General features: G+C 45.5%; 1 protein-coding gene across 14 annotated transcripts in view; it reads right to left on the bottom strand.

Moving 5' to 3' along the window:
• The window catches only part of LOC310836945 (5-hydroxytryptamine receptor 2A-like), a 241768-nt gene that overhangs the window by 82913 nt on the left and 142874 nt on the right, over window positions 1-15981 (bottom strand). The window lies entirely within an intron of this gene.

Genomic DNA, 15981 nt, shown 5'->3' with positions numbered 1-15981 from the left:
TGGGTATAACAGGGACAATACAAATATAAAAGGTAAAGGGATCCCTGACCATTAGGTCCAGTTGCGGACGACTCGGGGGTTGTGGTGCTCATCTCGCTTTACTGGCTGAGGGAGCCGACATACAGCTTCCGGGTCATGTGGCCAGCATGACAAAGCCACTTCTGGTGAACCAGAGCAGCGCACGGAAACGCTGTGTACCTTCCCACCGGAGCAGTACCTATTTATCTACTTGCACTTTGATGTGCTTTCGAACTGCTAGGTTGGCAGGAGCAGGGACCAAGCAACGGGAGCTCACCCCATCGTGGGGATTCGAACCTTCCGATCGGCAAGCCCGAGGCTCAGTGGTTTAACCCACAGTGCCACCTGCTACCTAATACAGATCTAGAAGCAGTTAAAAATATATGTTAAATCTTCATCACTAAAATATAACCTAAACTTGTCATTTAAGGCCTTAGTCATTATGGTAGCACAGCTTGTTCCCTAAATTTTATGGCAGTTGCACAGAATTTGGCCACCCTGAGCGTGACCTCTGGATCCTTGTCCTCTACCAGGGACCTAAGATATTGACGTTTGGACCCATTTGGAGATTTTTGTATAGAAGGATGATAAATGCCAAGTGTATATCCCCGTAGAAACGACAGCATAACAAGGCATGAGAGACCGTTTCTACCTCCATCAAGCCCTTTCCTGGAAGTAGAGCTGCTGTGCTCCACAAAGCTCTCACCTTCTCCACATGGCCTGCACTGTGCAGACAGGGTGAGGATTTGTAAAGGGCTCTGTGGGGGGCAGGGAAAGAAAATGGCACAATAAAGGCCTCTTTCCACCATCAGGAAAACCAGCAACACACTGTAGCTGCACTGGCTCTTTGTTCAAGTCTAATTTCAGGAGGACAAGGGTTGGAGGTGGCGGGGAACAGCCTGTGGGCACAAGGGAAGGCCTTTCTGGGTACATGCATGCCATGTGGATGACCTGTGTCCTAGGGAGATGTTCCAAACTGTAGCCCTCTAACAGTCATGCATAGAGTCAAGGGGCTCCTGGAGCACTTTTCTTAAATCCTAACCAGGAATGGGAGTTTTCCAGTCCAATGCTATCTGTTCCAAGGTGAGCTGCTAGAAGATAAGTATGGACTTATGGAAGATAAGTAAGCTCAGTGCTTATTATATCTGTTTTATCTGCCCAGAGCCCCAAATTCAATCCCTGGCATCTCCAGGTAAAGTTGGGAAATGCTGCCATCTGAAATCCCTGAGAGCCACTACCAGTCATTGTAGACTAGTGTAGAGCTAGATCTGCCTCAGGATGAAGCCGCTTTGTGTGCTCTCATGGACCCTAGAGCTTAGGAGTTTCTGCTTGGTCAATATTTATGCCAGGCATAGTTTCAGAAACTTCATTTTGCCCTGCTATCACAGGGACCAATGTCACAAAATCCATGCTTCCTAGGTGCCCCAGGTCTCAGGTAGCAAACGAGTGTTAGTTCCTACTCTGCAGTCACAAAGCAGGAATGCTCTATAAGTGTACATGCTCCTCCATGCCCAAAGAGTAAACTCAGACCCTCCAAGTGTCCCTATTTTTCAGGGACATTCCCAGATTTATAGAAGCCGTCCGACCTTCTGATTTGATCCCTTAATGCCCTGCTTTTCCTTAGGACATCCCTATTTTCTCTGAAGAAATGTTGGAGGGCATGGAGTTATCTGACCCCCCGAGCCAAGGAGATAAGCTTTACAACCTTTATAAGACACCTGAAGGTAGCCCTGCATAGGGAAGTTTTCTAATGTTTAATGTTTTGATATGTTTTGATATATTTTGGAAGCTGGCCAGAGTAGTTGGGTCAACCCTGTCAGATATGATTATGATTACTGAATAGGACACCCCTATTTTCAACAGAGAAATGTTGGAAGGTATGTAAACTCCCAAATGGTTATTATAACACAGAGGTGGGGGGATTTTTAATTCTTTAGGGCCACATTCCCCCATGGGGGGAATGGCAGGTGTTAATAGTGGGTGGAGCCAGAGGGGAAAGTGGGTGGGGCAGCACATGTGACTTGTCCCTCCTTACAGGAGGTTACATTCCAGCCACATAAACATGAGAATTTTCTGCAGCCACATCCTGCAGACAGACTTCACTGAGGCATGCAGTTCAAGGACACAGAACATCCTAGTAACAAAGCACTCAAGGATGACACAGATCAGGGTGTGGTTGGGGGGGGGGGGAGAGAGAAAAAGGCTGGGCTGAAAGTTTAACACCACCAACCCTGGCAATATTGGCTACAGCTATTAGAAGGGACTCGATCTGCCGCCTAGAAATTTATTGCAACTTCCTCAAATAAACTGGTCCTTTGGCAGATCTCTCCTGCTCAGTTTGAATCAAGCCCACCTCATTTAATTTTGGAAACGGCACTAGAATAACTCAGTCAACCTTTGCAGTGTGAAAGTGAATCACAAACAGAAAAATTTAACAACTGTTACTAAATATATATGTGCAGCAGAACTCCCTCACCCCCCTCCTTCCCCAAGCCAGAAATCTCTTTGCCTCCAATATCACATGGTCACAATCAGCCTTTGCTGATTGTTCTTTGAAACAGGCCTTCACCAGTGTTGGTTTTTGTCACCTGATTCTCCTGTGCAAGTGGTCCAATGTGATTCCTCAGCTAGCATAGCCTCCAACATTTCTCTATTGAAAACAGGGATGTCCCATTCAATAATAATAATAATAATAATAATAATAATAATAATAATAATATTCATACCCTGTCTTTGGGTGCCTTCCAACACACATTTAACATTAACAATGTAACAATACTTTCCTACACAGGTCTGCCTTCAGATGTCTTCTAAGGGTTGTATAGTCACTTATCTCCCTGGCTCGGGGGGGGGGGTCACATAACTGAGCCATGCTCTCCTACATTTCTCTGGTGAAAATAGAGATGCCCTAAGGAAAAGTGGAACATTCTGGGATCAAATAAGAAACTAGGACAGCTTCTGTAAATCTAGGACTGTCCCTGGAAAATAGGGACACCTGGAGGGTCTGCGCTTGGGACGTGGGGGAAATTCTGTTCAGGTTGAATTTTAAGATGAATCTACCTAATCTGCACTTCCTAAAACATTACTTGAAGCAAAACACAACCATCCTTAGAAATTCATGCATCCCAAATTTTACACTGCCAATCTGCAGCCAAGTAATGTGTGTATCAAGAATGCATATACAGAACACATATATTCTGCAATACATATAGAAATGTATATATCAAGGTGAAGGGTCTGTAAAAATGCATCTATTAGTGAAAATAACACCAAAAAGGCATCAGGGAAAATTGCATATCAAAATGTACCTATTAGGAGAATTTTGCACTAACATCCTGATGAATTTTCTTGGGGACTTAAAGAAAGAACTGATATGGAAATGGTGAGAACCAAATGTAAGAATGGAAAACATGAGAATCTGAAATTGATATATTCATCCATCTCTACCCACTTCCCCCCACCATCAGCAAAAGCGACAAGAAAGTGACAGAAATATGTACTGGGAAATATGGGATTGCAATAGCTTGATGCAACATCATCTCAGCTCCCCACAAACAAATCAGAATAAATAGCTGACCTTGTCTAACCTCCCCACATACTTTGTGTAAACAAATCAGAATGAACAGTTGATGTGCAGGTCACTGGAAGCAACCTTAGAAACAAATCTGAAGGCTGGATGGAGAACAATATACTTCTAAGTATTCCATTCTCTCTGTCTCTCTACAATGGTCAGAATTTTAGGCTGGTACCTCTATCCCTTATAATAGGGGGCAAAGGAAAAAGAGCAGCTCTGCTTCCCCAGAGGATGTCCTATGCCTTCCTCTCTTCATATGATCTTGTAAGTTGGAAAACGTTGAGAAAAGGGCAACCGAAATTACCAAGGAGATGAAGCGACTCCCCTAAGAGGAAAGGTTACAACATGTGGGGCGCTTTCGTTTAGATAACAGGTCAGTAAGGGGTGACATGATAGCAGTATCTAAAACTACATGAGTTGCTGGAAACCACAGGGGGGGGAGTGCTTCTGTGCTTTGGTCCTACTTGCAGGCTTCCCATTGGGGCATCTGGCTGACCACGGCTGGAACAGGATGCTGAACTAGATGACCATTGCCCTGATCCAGCAGGCTCTTCTGACATTCCCTGAATTTGCAAACCCAGCCTCTGAAGAATTTATGGCTCCCTTCAGTGAGTCTGCCGGCCTGGCTCTCTCTGTCTGCGCCTGGCTCTCTCTGTCTGCTCACTTTCTTAATAAATTGCAACCACGATGGCATCCTGCTGCTAAAAATTAAATTCTCTGGTCTCAAGTGTGTTTCTATGTGGGTGTAGAAAGGGAGGGGGGATTTGTGGGGGAGGGGACTAGACATCTTCTGCTTCTAATCATTAATCATGAATTAAAAAGATCCTCAAGTACTGGAATCATGAAGGAATAAGCAGGTGGAGGAGGGGGGAAATCATGCTGACTCAGCACATGAAGCTGCTTTCTATAAAGCCAGACTCCTGCATAGAATCATAGAATTGTAGAGCTGGAAGGGACCCTGGGGATCATCTAGTCCAGAGCTTTCCAAACTTTTCAAGTTGATGACACCCTTTTTAGATATGCATCCTTTTGTGACACAGTAATTAATTTTACCAGCAAAACTGAGTTTAAACTAACCCCTTTCCAGCCCCGAGAGGAGCATGGGGAATGTTTGCATGACACACCTACACACTAACATGTTGCGACAACCTGTTTGGAAAGCTCTGATGTAGTCCAACCCCCTTGCAATGCAGGAATATGCAGCTGTCCCATGTGGGGATTGAACCAGCAAGCTTGGCGGTATCAGCACCACACTCTAACCAACTGAGCTAAGGCTGACATGGCTACTAGCCATTATGCTGGAGGCAGAATGCCTTTGAATACTGCTCGGGAAAGGTCTGTTGTTCTCTCAGCGTGCTTGTGTGCTTCCCAGAGGCACCTGGCTTTTAAAATGTTAAAAGTAGTTTAAAACAAATTGCAGTCACAAGAAGAGGGCAGGTCCTGAAAACATACACCTCCGATATCAAAGGCCAAGGTAAACAGGTGTGTCTTCAGCACACATTGAACCCAGCATAGCCTACCTTAGAAGGCACTGGCTACTTCATCGTCTAAAGCAGCACCTCCTACTCAGCTCTGCTGCTGGAGAACCTGCCAGGAACTGGCCCCACGGCATCCTGCATGCAAAGTGTGTGCTCAAAGCATTCCTAGCTTACCCCACAGCTCCAGATGGCTCTCCCACTTCCCAGCCTGGAGCACTTCCACGAGGCTGCCACTCGACTGCGAAGTGAAATCAAGAGGAACACCTTGGTGCAAGGTGTGTGAACTACCTGTTAGCTCTGTTGATAAAAGTGTTTGAAAGAATTCAGCAAACCATGTCAAGGTGCCCCTGGGGCTGAGCACTCAATGAATACACAGGAGGCTGCCAGTGACCCATCTACCAGTGTGGCTCATACCAAAGATAGGGGACCCTTTTCCAGTTTGGGGGCCACATCCCATTCTGGGTAACCTTGGGCAACCACAGGGGGCCCAGAGGAAGAAAAATGGGAGAAGCAAATAACATGAAATATATTTTTCTACAGTAGAGTAGTTTCTATACCTGCACACCTTTCTCCTCTGTCTGGACAAGCAAAGGGCACTATCAGAGTTCAGTGACACATCCTGGTCTGTGTGAAGCAGGATCAGTGACAGCCGCAGCCTGGGGAGAGTTTTGAGGGTCAGAGAGAGAGATCTGGAGGGCTATGTCTGTTCTGCAGGCCTGAGGTTCCCAATCCCTGGTTGACACTGAGTGGAAGCTCCTCTCTTGATCCCTGAGTACCTGGACAATGACCTTGAAAATAGCTTCAGTGGTCAGAGGGTCATGATTCCACTTGGCCTTCAAAGGCTATTCCCCAAAACCTAACATAGAAAGTTGTGCTTCCCTTTCCAGTTCCAAGGAGTCAATAAGACATTTGAGCCACATTCAACTGGACTCAGAAGTAAAATAGCAGACTGAGCAACGTCCAGCTGGAAAATCTAGCAGAACTCTCTGGGCACATAGCTCAGCTACCTGGAAGCTGTGATTTAGCTGTGATTCCCGCATTGCAGGGGGTTGCAGCAGACATGCCTTGAGACCCCTTCCAACTCTACAATTCTAAGCAACCGAAATGAAATTGGCAGCTCTACTAGGCCCAGAAAAAGAATCTCTGTGGAGACTGAGGAGGAAAGCCTGATATTGAGAGCTGACATGATAAGATGTTCCATAGTGTGGCACTCTTAGAGTCTGGTGCACATGCAAGGGGCTGTAGCTCAGTGGTAGAACACCTGCGTTGCACGCAGAAGGTCCCAGCTTCAATCCCCGATTGCATTTCCAGATGGGGCTGTGAGGGACTCCTGCCAGAAACCCTAGAGGGCCACTGCCACTCGATCAGTGTACAGTATTAAGTGAGATGGACCCAAGGCCTGGCCTAGCCTAAGGCAGCTTCATATGTCCCTATGCTCCTATAAGATCACTTTCCTATGGCTGTTCCTTCAGTGAAGAGCAGGTGGGGGATGCAGAGAGCAACATAATTCCTTACATGATGATTGTAACTTTGTGCATCGTAAGATGTAACATTTCAAACTAAATGTTCTTCATTGGAAGCAATACACCACTTGATATAACCATTTCTATTAAGACTGTCTTTTTCTTTAATTTCTCTTCTTATTTTGCTTTCCTGTGATCAGTAGTTCTTGTTTTCTTTCTATTAATTCTATCCATATTTATGCTTTGCCTTTTGAAGTTCCCTATCTTGGATTACTGAAGATACACATAGGAAGGTGATGGACAGAGGATGAGGGCCAGGGGAAAGAGGATCTGCCAGGGTGGGAGGCTGGGGGGAAGCGGGCGAAGTTCCCAGGTGAGAAGCCCCTGGGACGGTTCACTCTCCTGCGTGTGAAATAAGGCTTAAGATATAATTACAACAGAGGATCTGATGCTTTTCTTCTTCTTCTTCTTCTTTTCTTCTTCTTCTTCTTCTTCTTCTTCTTCTTCTTCTTCTTCTTCTCTATTCATTTTCTTTAGATTGGTTTTGCTTTTATTGTATTTCATGTTGAAAACTCTAAATAAAAATTGTTTTTTATATATCTATAAATTGTGATAGAAAGATAGATGATAGATATCCTTTTAAGCTGCCAGAATATCTCTTTAAAGGAGTGGGGTGTGCTTTTTCAGTCTGAGGCCCATATATTTTAATAAGAATAATTTGTTTTTTGTACCCCACCCTTCTGACTGGGTTGCCCCAGCCACTCCGGGGGGCTTCCTACAGAATATACAAAAACACAACAAAAGGAAACCTAGGCCACATACCTGGTTGGTGTGGCAAAAGTGGGTGGTTTCAGGAAAAGGTATTATCAGAGTTCAGTATCACTTGAGGAGGGGAGGAGGGGTGTGGTCTATGTCATGTGACAGACACACAGCAAATACAAAGCAGGCTGGGAGGTGCTGGGACTGCACAATCATTTGGGGCTACTAAAGTTATTCAGGCCTGACTGCTAACTGTGGAGTCACTCTGGCATGTGACTTAGCAACCAGTTTCTCTCTCTGTTCTCTGTAAGTTTTCAGTCAGAGTCAGTCTGCCTCAGCTGTGAGCAGAGTCAGTATGGAATCTCAGTCAAACTGTTTGGAACCATGTTGTTTATTAAGAAGTTTATTTTAACTCAGTAAAGCTCTTATTCTTTCACTTAAAAACTCTGCATTATTAATTTACGCTGCGCATCAGTCTACACAGGTCCTAAGAGCATAGCTGTCAAGGTTTCCCTTTTTTTAAGGGAAATTCCCTTATTCCGAATAGGGCTCCCTGCAAGAAAAGGGAAAAGTTGATAGCTATGCAAGTGGCAGAAAGAGTGGTCTAGATGTCCACAGGCTGCTCTCTACATAGCTTGGTGACTAAAAAGCTGTGTGCAAGACACAGGCAGGCTTGTATGCAAGCATTTTGAGGGCAGTGGAAGCTGAGGGTCCTGCTCCATTTGCTTTTTATCTGTTTGGCTGCTGCAAATTAGAGAACAGACATCTGAAATCAAGAAGCAAAATATTCTCCGGATCAATATCTTCGTCTTGAATGTGTCAACAACTCTGGGTAGAAAAGTGTCAGGTTTTCACTTGCAGTTGTAGTGTACTGCGGACTTTGATCTAGCCTCCGGGAGTGTGGAGGGGCATTTTAAATATACCCAGCAGATAATGCTAACTCTTGCATGAGACAGACCTTAGCAGGAACACTCAGGATGGAACAAAATCTGTCAAGTTGACCACATGTATTACACACACATTTTAAGCAAAAAGGGGAGGAAACATAAACTGGAGGTTGCCAATTCAACTGGAAAGAGGCAGGGTGGTGTAGTGGTTGTAGTGCAGGTCCTGGTCATCGGGCTTGCCTAGTGCTCTGCACAGAATGCTGAAGAATGCCGGATGACCAGCTGATTGCTAGAGCTTCTGTGCAAAGCGCTATGCAAAAGCAGTCACCTGACACCAGGGAGTTGCCGCATGATTGACAGGTGGGCCCACCTGTCATACCTGTCTCAATGGGGAATAATAGAATCATAGTTGGAAGGGACCACGAGGGAGATAAGGATCCAGCCCATGTTTGATCCAGTTCCCCCCCCCACCCAGAACAGGGTGCAAATTCCAGCCATTAAGTTAAACCATAGAACTTGGACGGCTTTAATAGAGGACTGAACAAATTCACAGTGGCCTTGCCTCCATAGTCAGAAGCAGCAATGCTTCTGAATACCAGCTGCAGGAAACCACAGGACAGGAGAGTTTTTGAGTTCGGATTCTGATTGCTGACATCCCAGGGGTGTCTGGGCAGCAACTGCCGTTACAAGATGCTGGACTAGATGTCTATGGGCCTGATCCATCAGGACTCTTATGCTCTTATGGGTGTCTCTTTCAACCTTACCTACTTCACAGAATTGTTGCTAAGATGAAATGCAGGAGCAGGAGAAGCATTCATGCCACTTTTGAGTTTCACGGAGGAAAGATAGGATAGAAATGTAACAAATGAAATAAATAAAGACAGGACAAGGGCCAGCCAAAGGGCAACATACATGTCCGCTTGGTTGGGGATGTGAAGTGGGTATAGAAGCAGACTGGGCCAACCTTCCTTCGCTTCCTGCTGCATGGGTTCTCATCCCCCTCCAGACTCCAGCACAGGTGAAAACCACAATGAATTATTCAGATCAAAGAGACAAGCTGGTGGGGCAGACCATGTGCCACAAAGCTGGTACAGTAGATGAATTTCTTGCCTGTAAGTCATCAATGGCATCATGGTATCTTCTGCCATTTCTACAACAGGACGCAGAAACTTCTTTCCCTATCGTGCATGTGCTTTCTCTCTCACTCTCTCAACAGAAAAAGAGGGACAAAGTGGGAGAATGCAAAGCAATGTCAATACCCAGATGGCTATGGGATGCGTCAGCGCTGTCATGAGGTTGACAAACAAGCCAGAGATGACAGTTTGCTAGAAGGCAGAGGCTGCATACGAATGCTCCATCCATGATGCCAGAACACAGTGAAGGAAAAAGAGACTCCTGGTATCAGAACTGCTGTGCAGGAATCCCATCAAGGGGACAGAATCGAGCTGAGGCTGTCTTGGTCTGTTGACTCAACTGTTAAAACTATAATGGAACTTGGTTAGCAATGCTTGCTGCTCAGGGAACAGCTAACACAATAACATTAGAAGAGGCTGCTGGAACCAGGCCAGTGACCCATCTAGTCCAGCATCCTGTTCTCACAATGGCCAACCAGATGCTCCCCTGGGAAACCTGCAAGCAGGACTCAAGTGCAATAGCCCTCTCCCTTCCTGCGGTTTCTAGCAACTGTATTCAGAAGCATTACTGCCTCCGAGCGTGGAAGTAGAGCAAAACGATTGTGGCTGGTAGCCACTGATAGCCCTCTCCTTCATGAGTTGGTCAAATATTTTTTTCAAAGCCATCTAGGCTAGTGGCCACCACTGCCTCCTGTGGGAGCAATTTCTGGACTGCCCAAACCAAATGTCACATGAGTGACAGAAGAAAATAAAAACCAAAAATCATATTGTGGCACTTACAGATTGAACAGAATTTATTAGGGCACAAACTTTCATGGGCTATACCTCTCCTTCATCCGATGGAAGGAAATAAGAATATCTTTGCTGGATGAGACCAAGGACAAAAGCATTCTGTTCCAAACACAGAACAGATAGATGACTCTCTGGAAGCCCATAAGCATGACAGCGTAAGAAGAGCCCTGCAACTAGATGAGGCCAAAGGCCCATCTAGCCCAGCATCCCATTCTGAAAGTGGGCAGCCCACAACAAGCAGGACCTGAGTGCAACAGCACTCTCCCCACTTGCCATTCCCAACAACTGGGGTTCAGGGGCATAGTTCCTCTTAAAACAAATGAAAGCTGGGAATCTAGGAATTATGGTTCATCCAGATGGAGGGGGCAACTTCCCCCTTTGCCTGTTCTCCCAGTGGATGCCTACGCAACCTGATGATTAAGCCCCTTTAAGCCCCAGTTTTAGTGCAGTACTTGGGTTTGACCCTTGGGCAACCCTGGAGAGCACTATTCCCATTTTACATATTGCAAGCTGAGTCTGAGATTCAGTGACATGCTTATGGACATTCTACATAGAAACACGTCCATGGAGTTTAAGGCAAGGATTTTGCAGGGGAGGCCTGGAACGGTTGCTCTGCAGGGCTGCAGTTGGGGGTGGTAATCTTTGTGAGCCAAGATTTATTTTCTTTAATCGACCACATAGACAGGGATCTCCTCTGGGCAGCTATCTCATTTCCCTATGAAAAATGGTGCATATGGCTAAAAACATGCACATTTCTCTGATATCCTTCTAATGAAATTGTATTCATCCTGCACTGCAAAAGTCAATTTATCTGATGATGCAGCAGCAGCAAATAATGGGTGGAGCTGACAAACAGGTAGGCTTGGAAAATTAATTTTTCTCTGTTCTCCAAATAAGCATATTACTTTGATGCCAAGTTGCATCAATATTGCAGTCCTTTCTTTTTTTTTTTGCTTCTTTCACATATCACTGGTTCCTTTGGTTTCTGCAGTTACAGCTTGATGGGCAACCAATGAATCAACCCACCTGTTTTCAGCACTAATTGATCATAGTTTGCCATTCCACTTGCTCCTTCCACTCCATTTGCCTGTTTAATACCCACTTCAGGCATGAGAAATATTCCCCGAGTCGCTGAGGCTTGCTGACAAAAGGACCATCAGCTATACATGGCTGAGGCTTTTCAACTTTCCCATTAAACCTCTGTGCAGAACCAAAAAGGTTGCAGACCTGCAAAAGGCTAGAGCACTAAGAGAGATGACGAGAGGCAGAAACAAAAACCCCGCTCCTCTTTTTTCTGGGAATGTCCTCCCCCTCCCACCACCTTGGCTCAATGTAAGTTCTTAGGAATTAAGGGGAGGAGAGAGGAGGTTGGCAACAAGTGGGCGCCCGCTTTGGTGCATATGGCATGCTCTGGGACCGGTAGATCATTCTTGCGTTAATGGCAAAGCCTATTTTTACTGTGTTGGGGTTTTTTTGCCTTCTGTGCTCAAATCAAGCAGCCTCCCACACCAGGAGGACTGACTGCAGCACAAGCTTCTGGAAAAGAACAGTCACCAAGGTGCACTCTCTCTCTTTAGCCTTCTTGGTGGAGAAGGATGTCACAGCATTCAAAGGGGGAGCTCAGCCTCCACCATGGCAAGACTAATAGAAAGAGTTTGTTTACCCAATCTGTCATGACCCTGGAGTAGAGTGAAGACTCCTTAGAAAGGGAAGAGCATGCAAGGTCGGCCCCAGAAGCACTCTCAGATGAACCCGAGAGGCCAGTGTGCACTCCTTCTGGCCCAAGGATATTGGACTGCCATCCTCTAATACAAAGGTCTGCACTACAGAAGACCTAAGTGCCTCCCTTCTCCACCTCAGTATGAGATTACCGGAGAAGGCTGAGCTCCTTTAAGCAAAGCAGTCTTGCAAGCATGGGTGGGCTTAGCAATTAGGTTGCAGCTGCTGCTGACGCTGGTCTCAACTTCAGCTTGTTCCCTCCTGTGATACCCCACTGAACAGGCTCAAGCCCCCTTCCCATGGGACAGCTGCAAGCTCCTGTCCTCTTTGATTTGGCTTGGCAGTAGGTGAGGTAGAAATACTCCTGCTGGCCCTTTTGGTTAGCTTGCTAATGTCCAGAGAAGCTAGCAACTGTTGGATCTCAGATAAGGAGACAGCAGTCCCCCTGTAAACTCTGTATGAACATGTGGCTAAGAAGTTGCCCTTATCACTTGCTGGGTCCAGAGTTTTGAAGGGTCTCAACTCTGCCAGCCCCCCCCCAAAAAAACCCCTCATAACAATAGAATCATGAAATTGTAGAGTTGGAAGGGATCCCCATGACAAATGGCCATCCAACCTCTGCTTACAAACCTCCAATGGAGGACTGCTCCACTGTTGATCAGCTCTTACTGTCAGAAAGTTCTTCCTGATGTTTGGTCAGAATCTCCTTTCTTGTAACTTGAAGCCATTGGTTGGAGTCCTACCCTCCACAGAGGCAGCAAACAAGCTTCTCCTCTTCTATGTGACAATCCTTCAGTTATTTGGAGATGGCTATCGTATCTCCTCTCTGTCTCCTTTTTTTTAGGCTAAACATACCCAACTGCTGCAACCGTTCTTCATAAGGCTTGGTTCCCGGATCATTGTTTGCCCACACTCCAGCTTGTCAACATCCTCCTTAAAATGTGCCCAGAACTGGACACAAGACTCCAGGTGTGATTTGGCCAAGGCAGAATATTTTTTTTTAATAAATATTTATTAAGAATTTTTATAAGAAAAAAGCATAAATAACAAACAGCATTGCTTATGTCATACACAAAATTTCATAACTCATTTGGACTTCCTCACGTCTCCCGCTCCCACTTACATTGTTAAAAAGTTTTTCCAAGCAAATTATCATCTTGTTTTCAATCTTATATCCACTCATTTAAATATAATCTAATAGTTCTCCCAAAGGATTTGTCTTTTCCTTAATCTCACTTATCATCTAATTTCAATCTAGTTTAGTGGTGGCCAATTATTTATGATCAAGCATCCTTCTTAACATTCAATCAAATTACAATATTTTTGTAAATAAGTTTTAAATTTCTTCCAATCTTCTTCCATCCTTTCTTCTCCCAGGTCTCGGATTCTGCCATTGGCCAAGGCAGAATAAAGCAGTACTGCTACTTCCCTTGGCCAGGACACTATACTTCTGTGGATGCAGGCAGAATAACATTGGGGAGGGGGTGGGGCGGTGTTTGCTGCTGCATCACATTTTTACCTCATGTTAATTTTGCGGTCTACTAAGAACTCTAGATCCTTTTCACATGTATTGCTGTCAAGCCAGGTTCTCCCCATCCAGCTTAGGGTAAGCAAATAGTGTGAGCTGTAGAGAGAGGATTCTGCTTGGGTGTGAGGGAAGGGCAGTTAGACAGGGTTGTTAGTCCCTAGTATATACATCTATAAATACATGCACACACATATAGCCTCCCTGCACACCAGGGTGGTCCAACCTCTCAGACCAAGTGGGCTGAACACTGAATTAAGTTTCCATATCATAAATCAAGACAGTTAATATTATTTAATATACACTACTAATATATTAAATTAATATTAAATCCTACAGAAGCAGAAAAGGCAACTCACCCTTCCTTCCTTCCTTCCTTCCTCCCCTTGTTCTTTCCCAGTGTTGAATCTGGGGTCAGAACTACAAATTGTAACATCAGATTGGAATTCCAGATGGTGTGTTCAGGACTTGGAGCAAGTCTCCGTCCATCGATTCCATGTGCTGAATACGGTATCTGTTCTGACTGCAGCCCTGACTCCATTCCCAACACAACATTAATGCAGAACAAATTGGGACATATCCTCTCAATAATTAATTCCAAGATTGCCCAAGATCTCCGGGCGAAGAGGGGCCAGGGCTCCAACAGCAGTCAACAATATATGAGCAAAACCATTAGCAGTGCATGAAGCTAGGAAGGAACTCAGAACAAGAGAGAGCCATATATTTATAAGTGGAATGAGGAGGGAGGCAGGATACATAGCACAGCACAACATTTGCACCCCTACTTAAGCAGGAACCTCATTTAAGTCTCTGGGGCTTGCTTCTGAGTAAATACACAAAACAAGCTCAGGTCTTAAGCACTGTCACCACTTCAGCTAAGAGTCTCCCACCCCACCTGACTTCCAAACACACACACACCCTTTGAGTTCAACTGTAAAGGGGATTCGCCTCAGCCAACCACCTCCCAGAAAAAGTCAGGAAGATCCTAATAGGACACCCCCCGAGCCCACCTCAAAAAGGGACAGCCCTGTTTAACCCTCCCTCAAATTCCGCGAGGGGACTCTATTTACCATAGGCAATCCTCCCCCCATAAAGTCACTCTGCCCTTCCAGGTCCCCCCCAGTGACACCCTGCATTTCCTCCTCGCTCACCCCACCCCGTTTTCAGCCACCTGCTCGACTTTGGTCTCCTCAGTGGCTGGCTTCTTTTTTATGTGTGGGCAGCAGCAGCAGCAACCGCATTCCCTCAAGGCCACTGCCACGCTCCTTGGTCACCATGCTGCAGGAGGCATGAGTCTGACCTCGCCAGCAACTCCTCCCAGCAGTCAGCAGAGGGACACGTCAGAGCTAAAGGTGGCAGTCGCCATAAGATATGTGCAGGTGCCGCCTCTTTCTCCTTTCCCTGCCTGGGTGCCGGCAGCCGCTAGGAAAGTGTGTCTTCTCTTTAGCAAGGGAAGAAGAGATGGCAGACAGGAGCTGCAGCTGGCTTTTACCTATCATGCATTGCTGCTGAGGGCTTCCAAAAAAAGGTGACCCTTGAGCCACATGTTGGACCACCCTGCTGCTCACAATAAAGTAATACATCAGCACGACCACCAGCCTAGAATCCTTCTTCTTAACATGCCATGTTTTCTATATACAGGGAGCATTTCACATGGAGGAGCATTCAGGGCTTATCCACACTTATCTTTTGTCTACATTTTCTAGGCATGCTCTGTGCTTTAAAGCTTCACTTCGAAGCATCCCTTTTTTGCTCCAGGGCTTCCTCCATGAAAACTCACTCTTTACTGCTAAATTGGCAATCCATGGAAAACCTGTGCAATTGGTTGAACTTTAGCTTTAAAGACCAGGTTTTTGCAGGGAAAGCTCTTGGTTTGCAAAAAGAAAAAGAAAAAAAAGAGCCCTCTGGCACAGAGCTTTAAAGCTAGCAGACCTTTGCCTGGAAAGCGCTACATGTGGCTAAGCCCACAGACAAGCAAACCCATTTCCTTCCCCAGTGATTCAGCCCAATAGGAGTTGAGTCACATGATTCCCTTAGTTCCTTCCATACAGAACAACCAGTTCTATCAGAACTCCAGTCCTGTGGATCATATTCACCATGAGTGCATTGCAGAGAGCACTCCCATGCAATCCCCCCCCCCCCCGTTTAATTAAAAGCAGCCGCAGAGGCATGAATAAAGCAATCCCATTAACAAATTCCAAAGCTGGGGCTGTGCAAATAAGGAGACTCTGCAAAGTTAAAATGTAAGCAACATAAGAAAAATGTCAGAAAAAAACCAACAATTTTTCATTTCTGCAGCCAGGTCATTTGTTGGAAATGTTAAGTATGGCTTGCAGATGATAACTAAGTTGACTGCCCTTTGCGGCATTCCCTCCTTTGCCCCTTAGTGCCCAGAATTTGCATTTTAGTATAGTTTACTATAATCACTCGAACATGACTCTCATTTGACTTCGGAAGAAGAAACGCGAATAGGCATGGCCTCATTTGCTGAAGTCTCCATTGCAATAAAGCTGTGAAGAGGGACCGTTCTGGAAGGATCATGTGGAGTTGAAGATCAAAGGTGCCAGAGAGGTTGAGTGGTGCCTTTATGACAAAGTTTTAAGACTGTCAACAGGCAACTCTGCCAGATCACT

Source organism: Podarcis gaigeae (genome assembly GCF_964106915.1).
Source record: "Podarcis gaigeae genome assembly, chromosome: Z".
In the NCBI taxonomy this organism is placed as follows: Eukaryota; Metazoa; Chordata; class Lepidosauria; order Squamata; family Lacertidae; genus Podarcis; species Podarcis gaigeae.
This window is presented reverse-complemented; position numbering and strand designations above follow the sequence as displayed.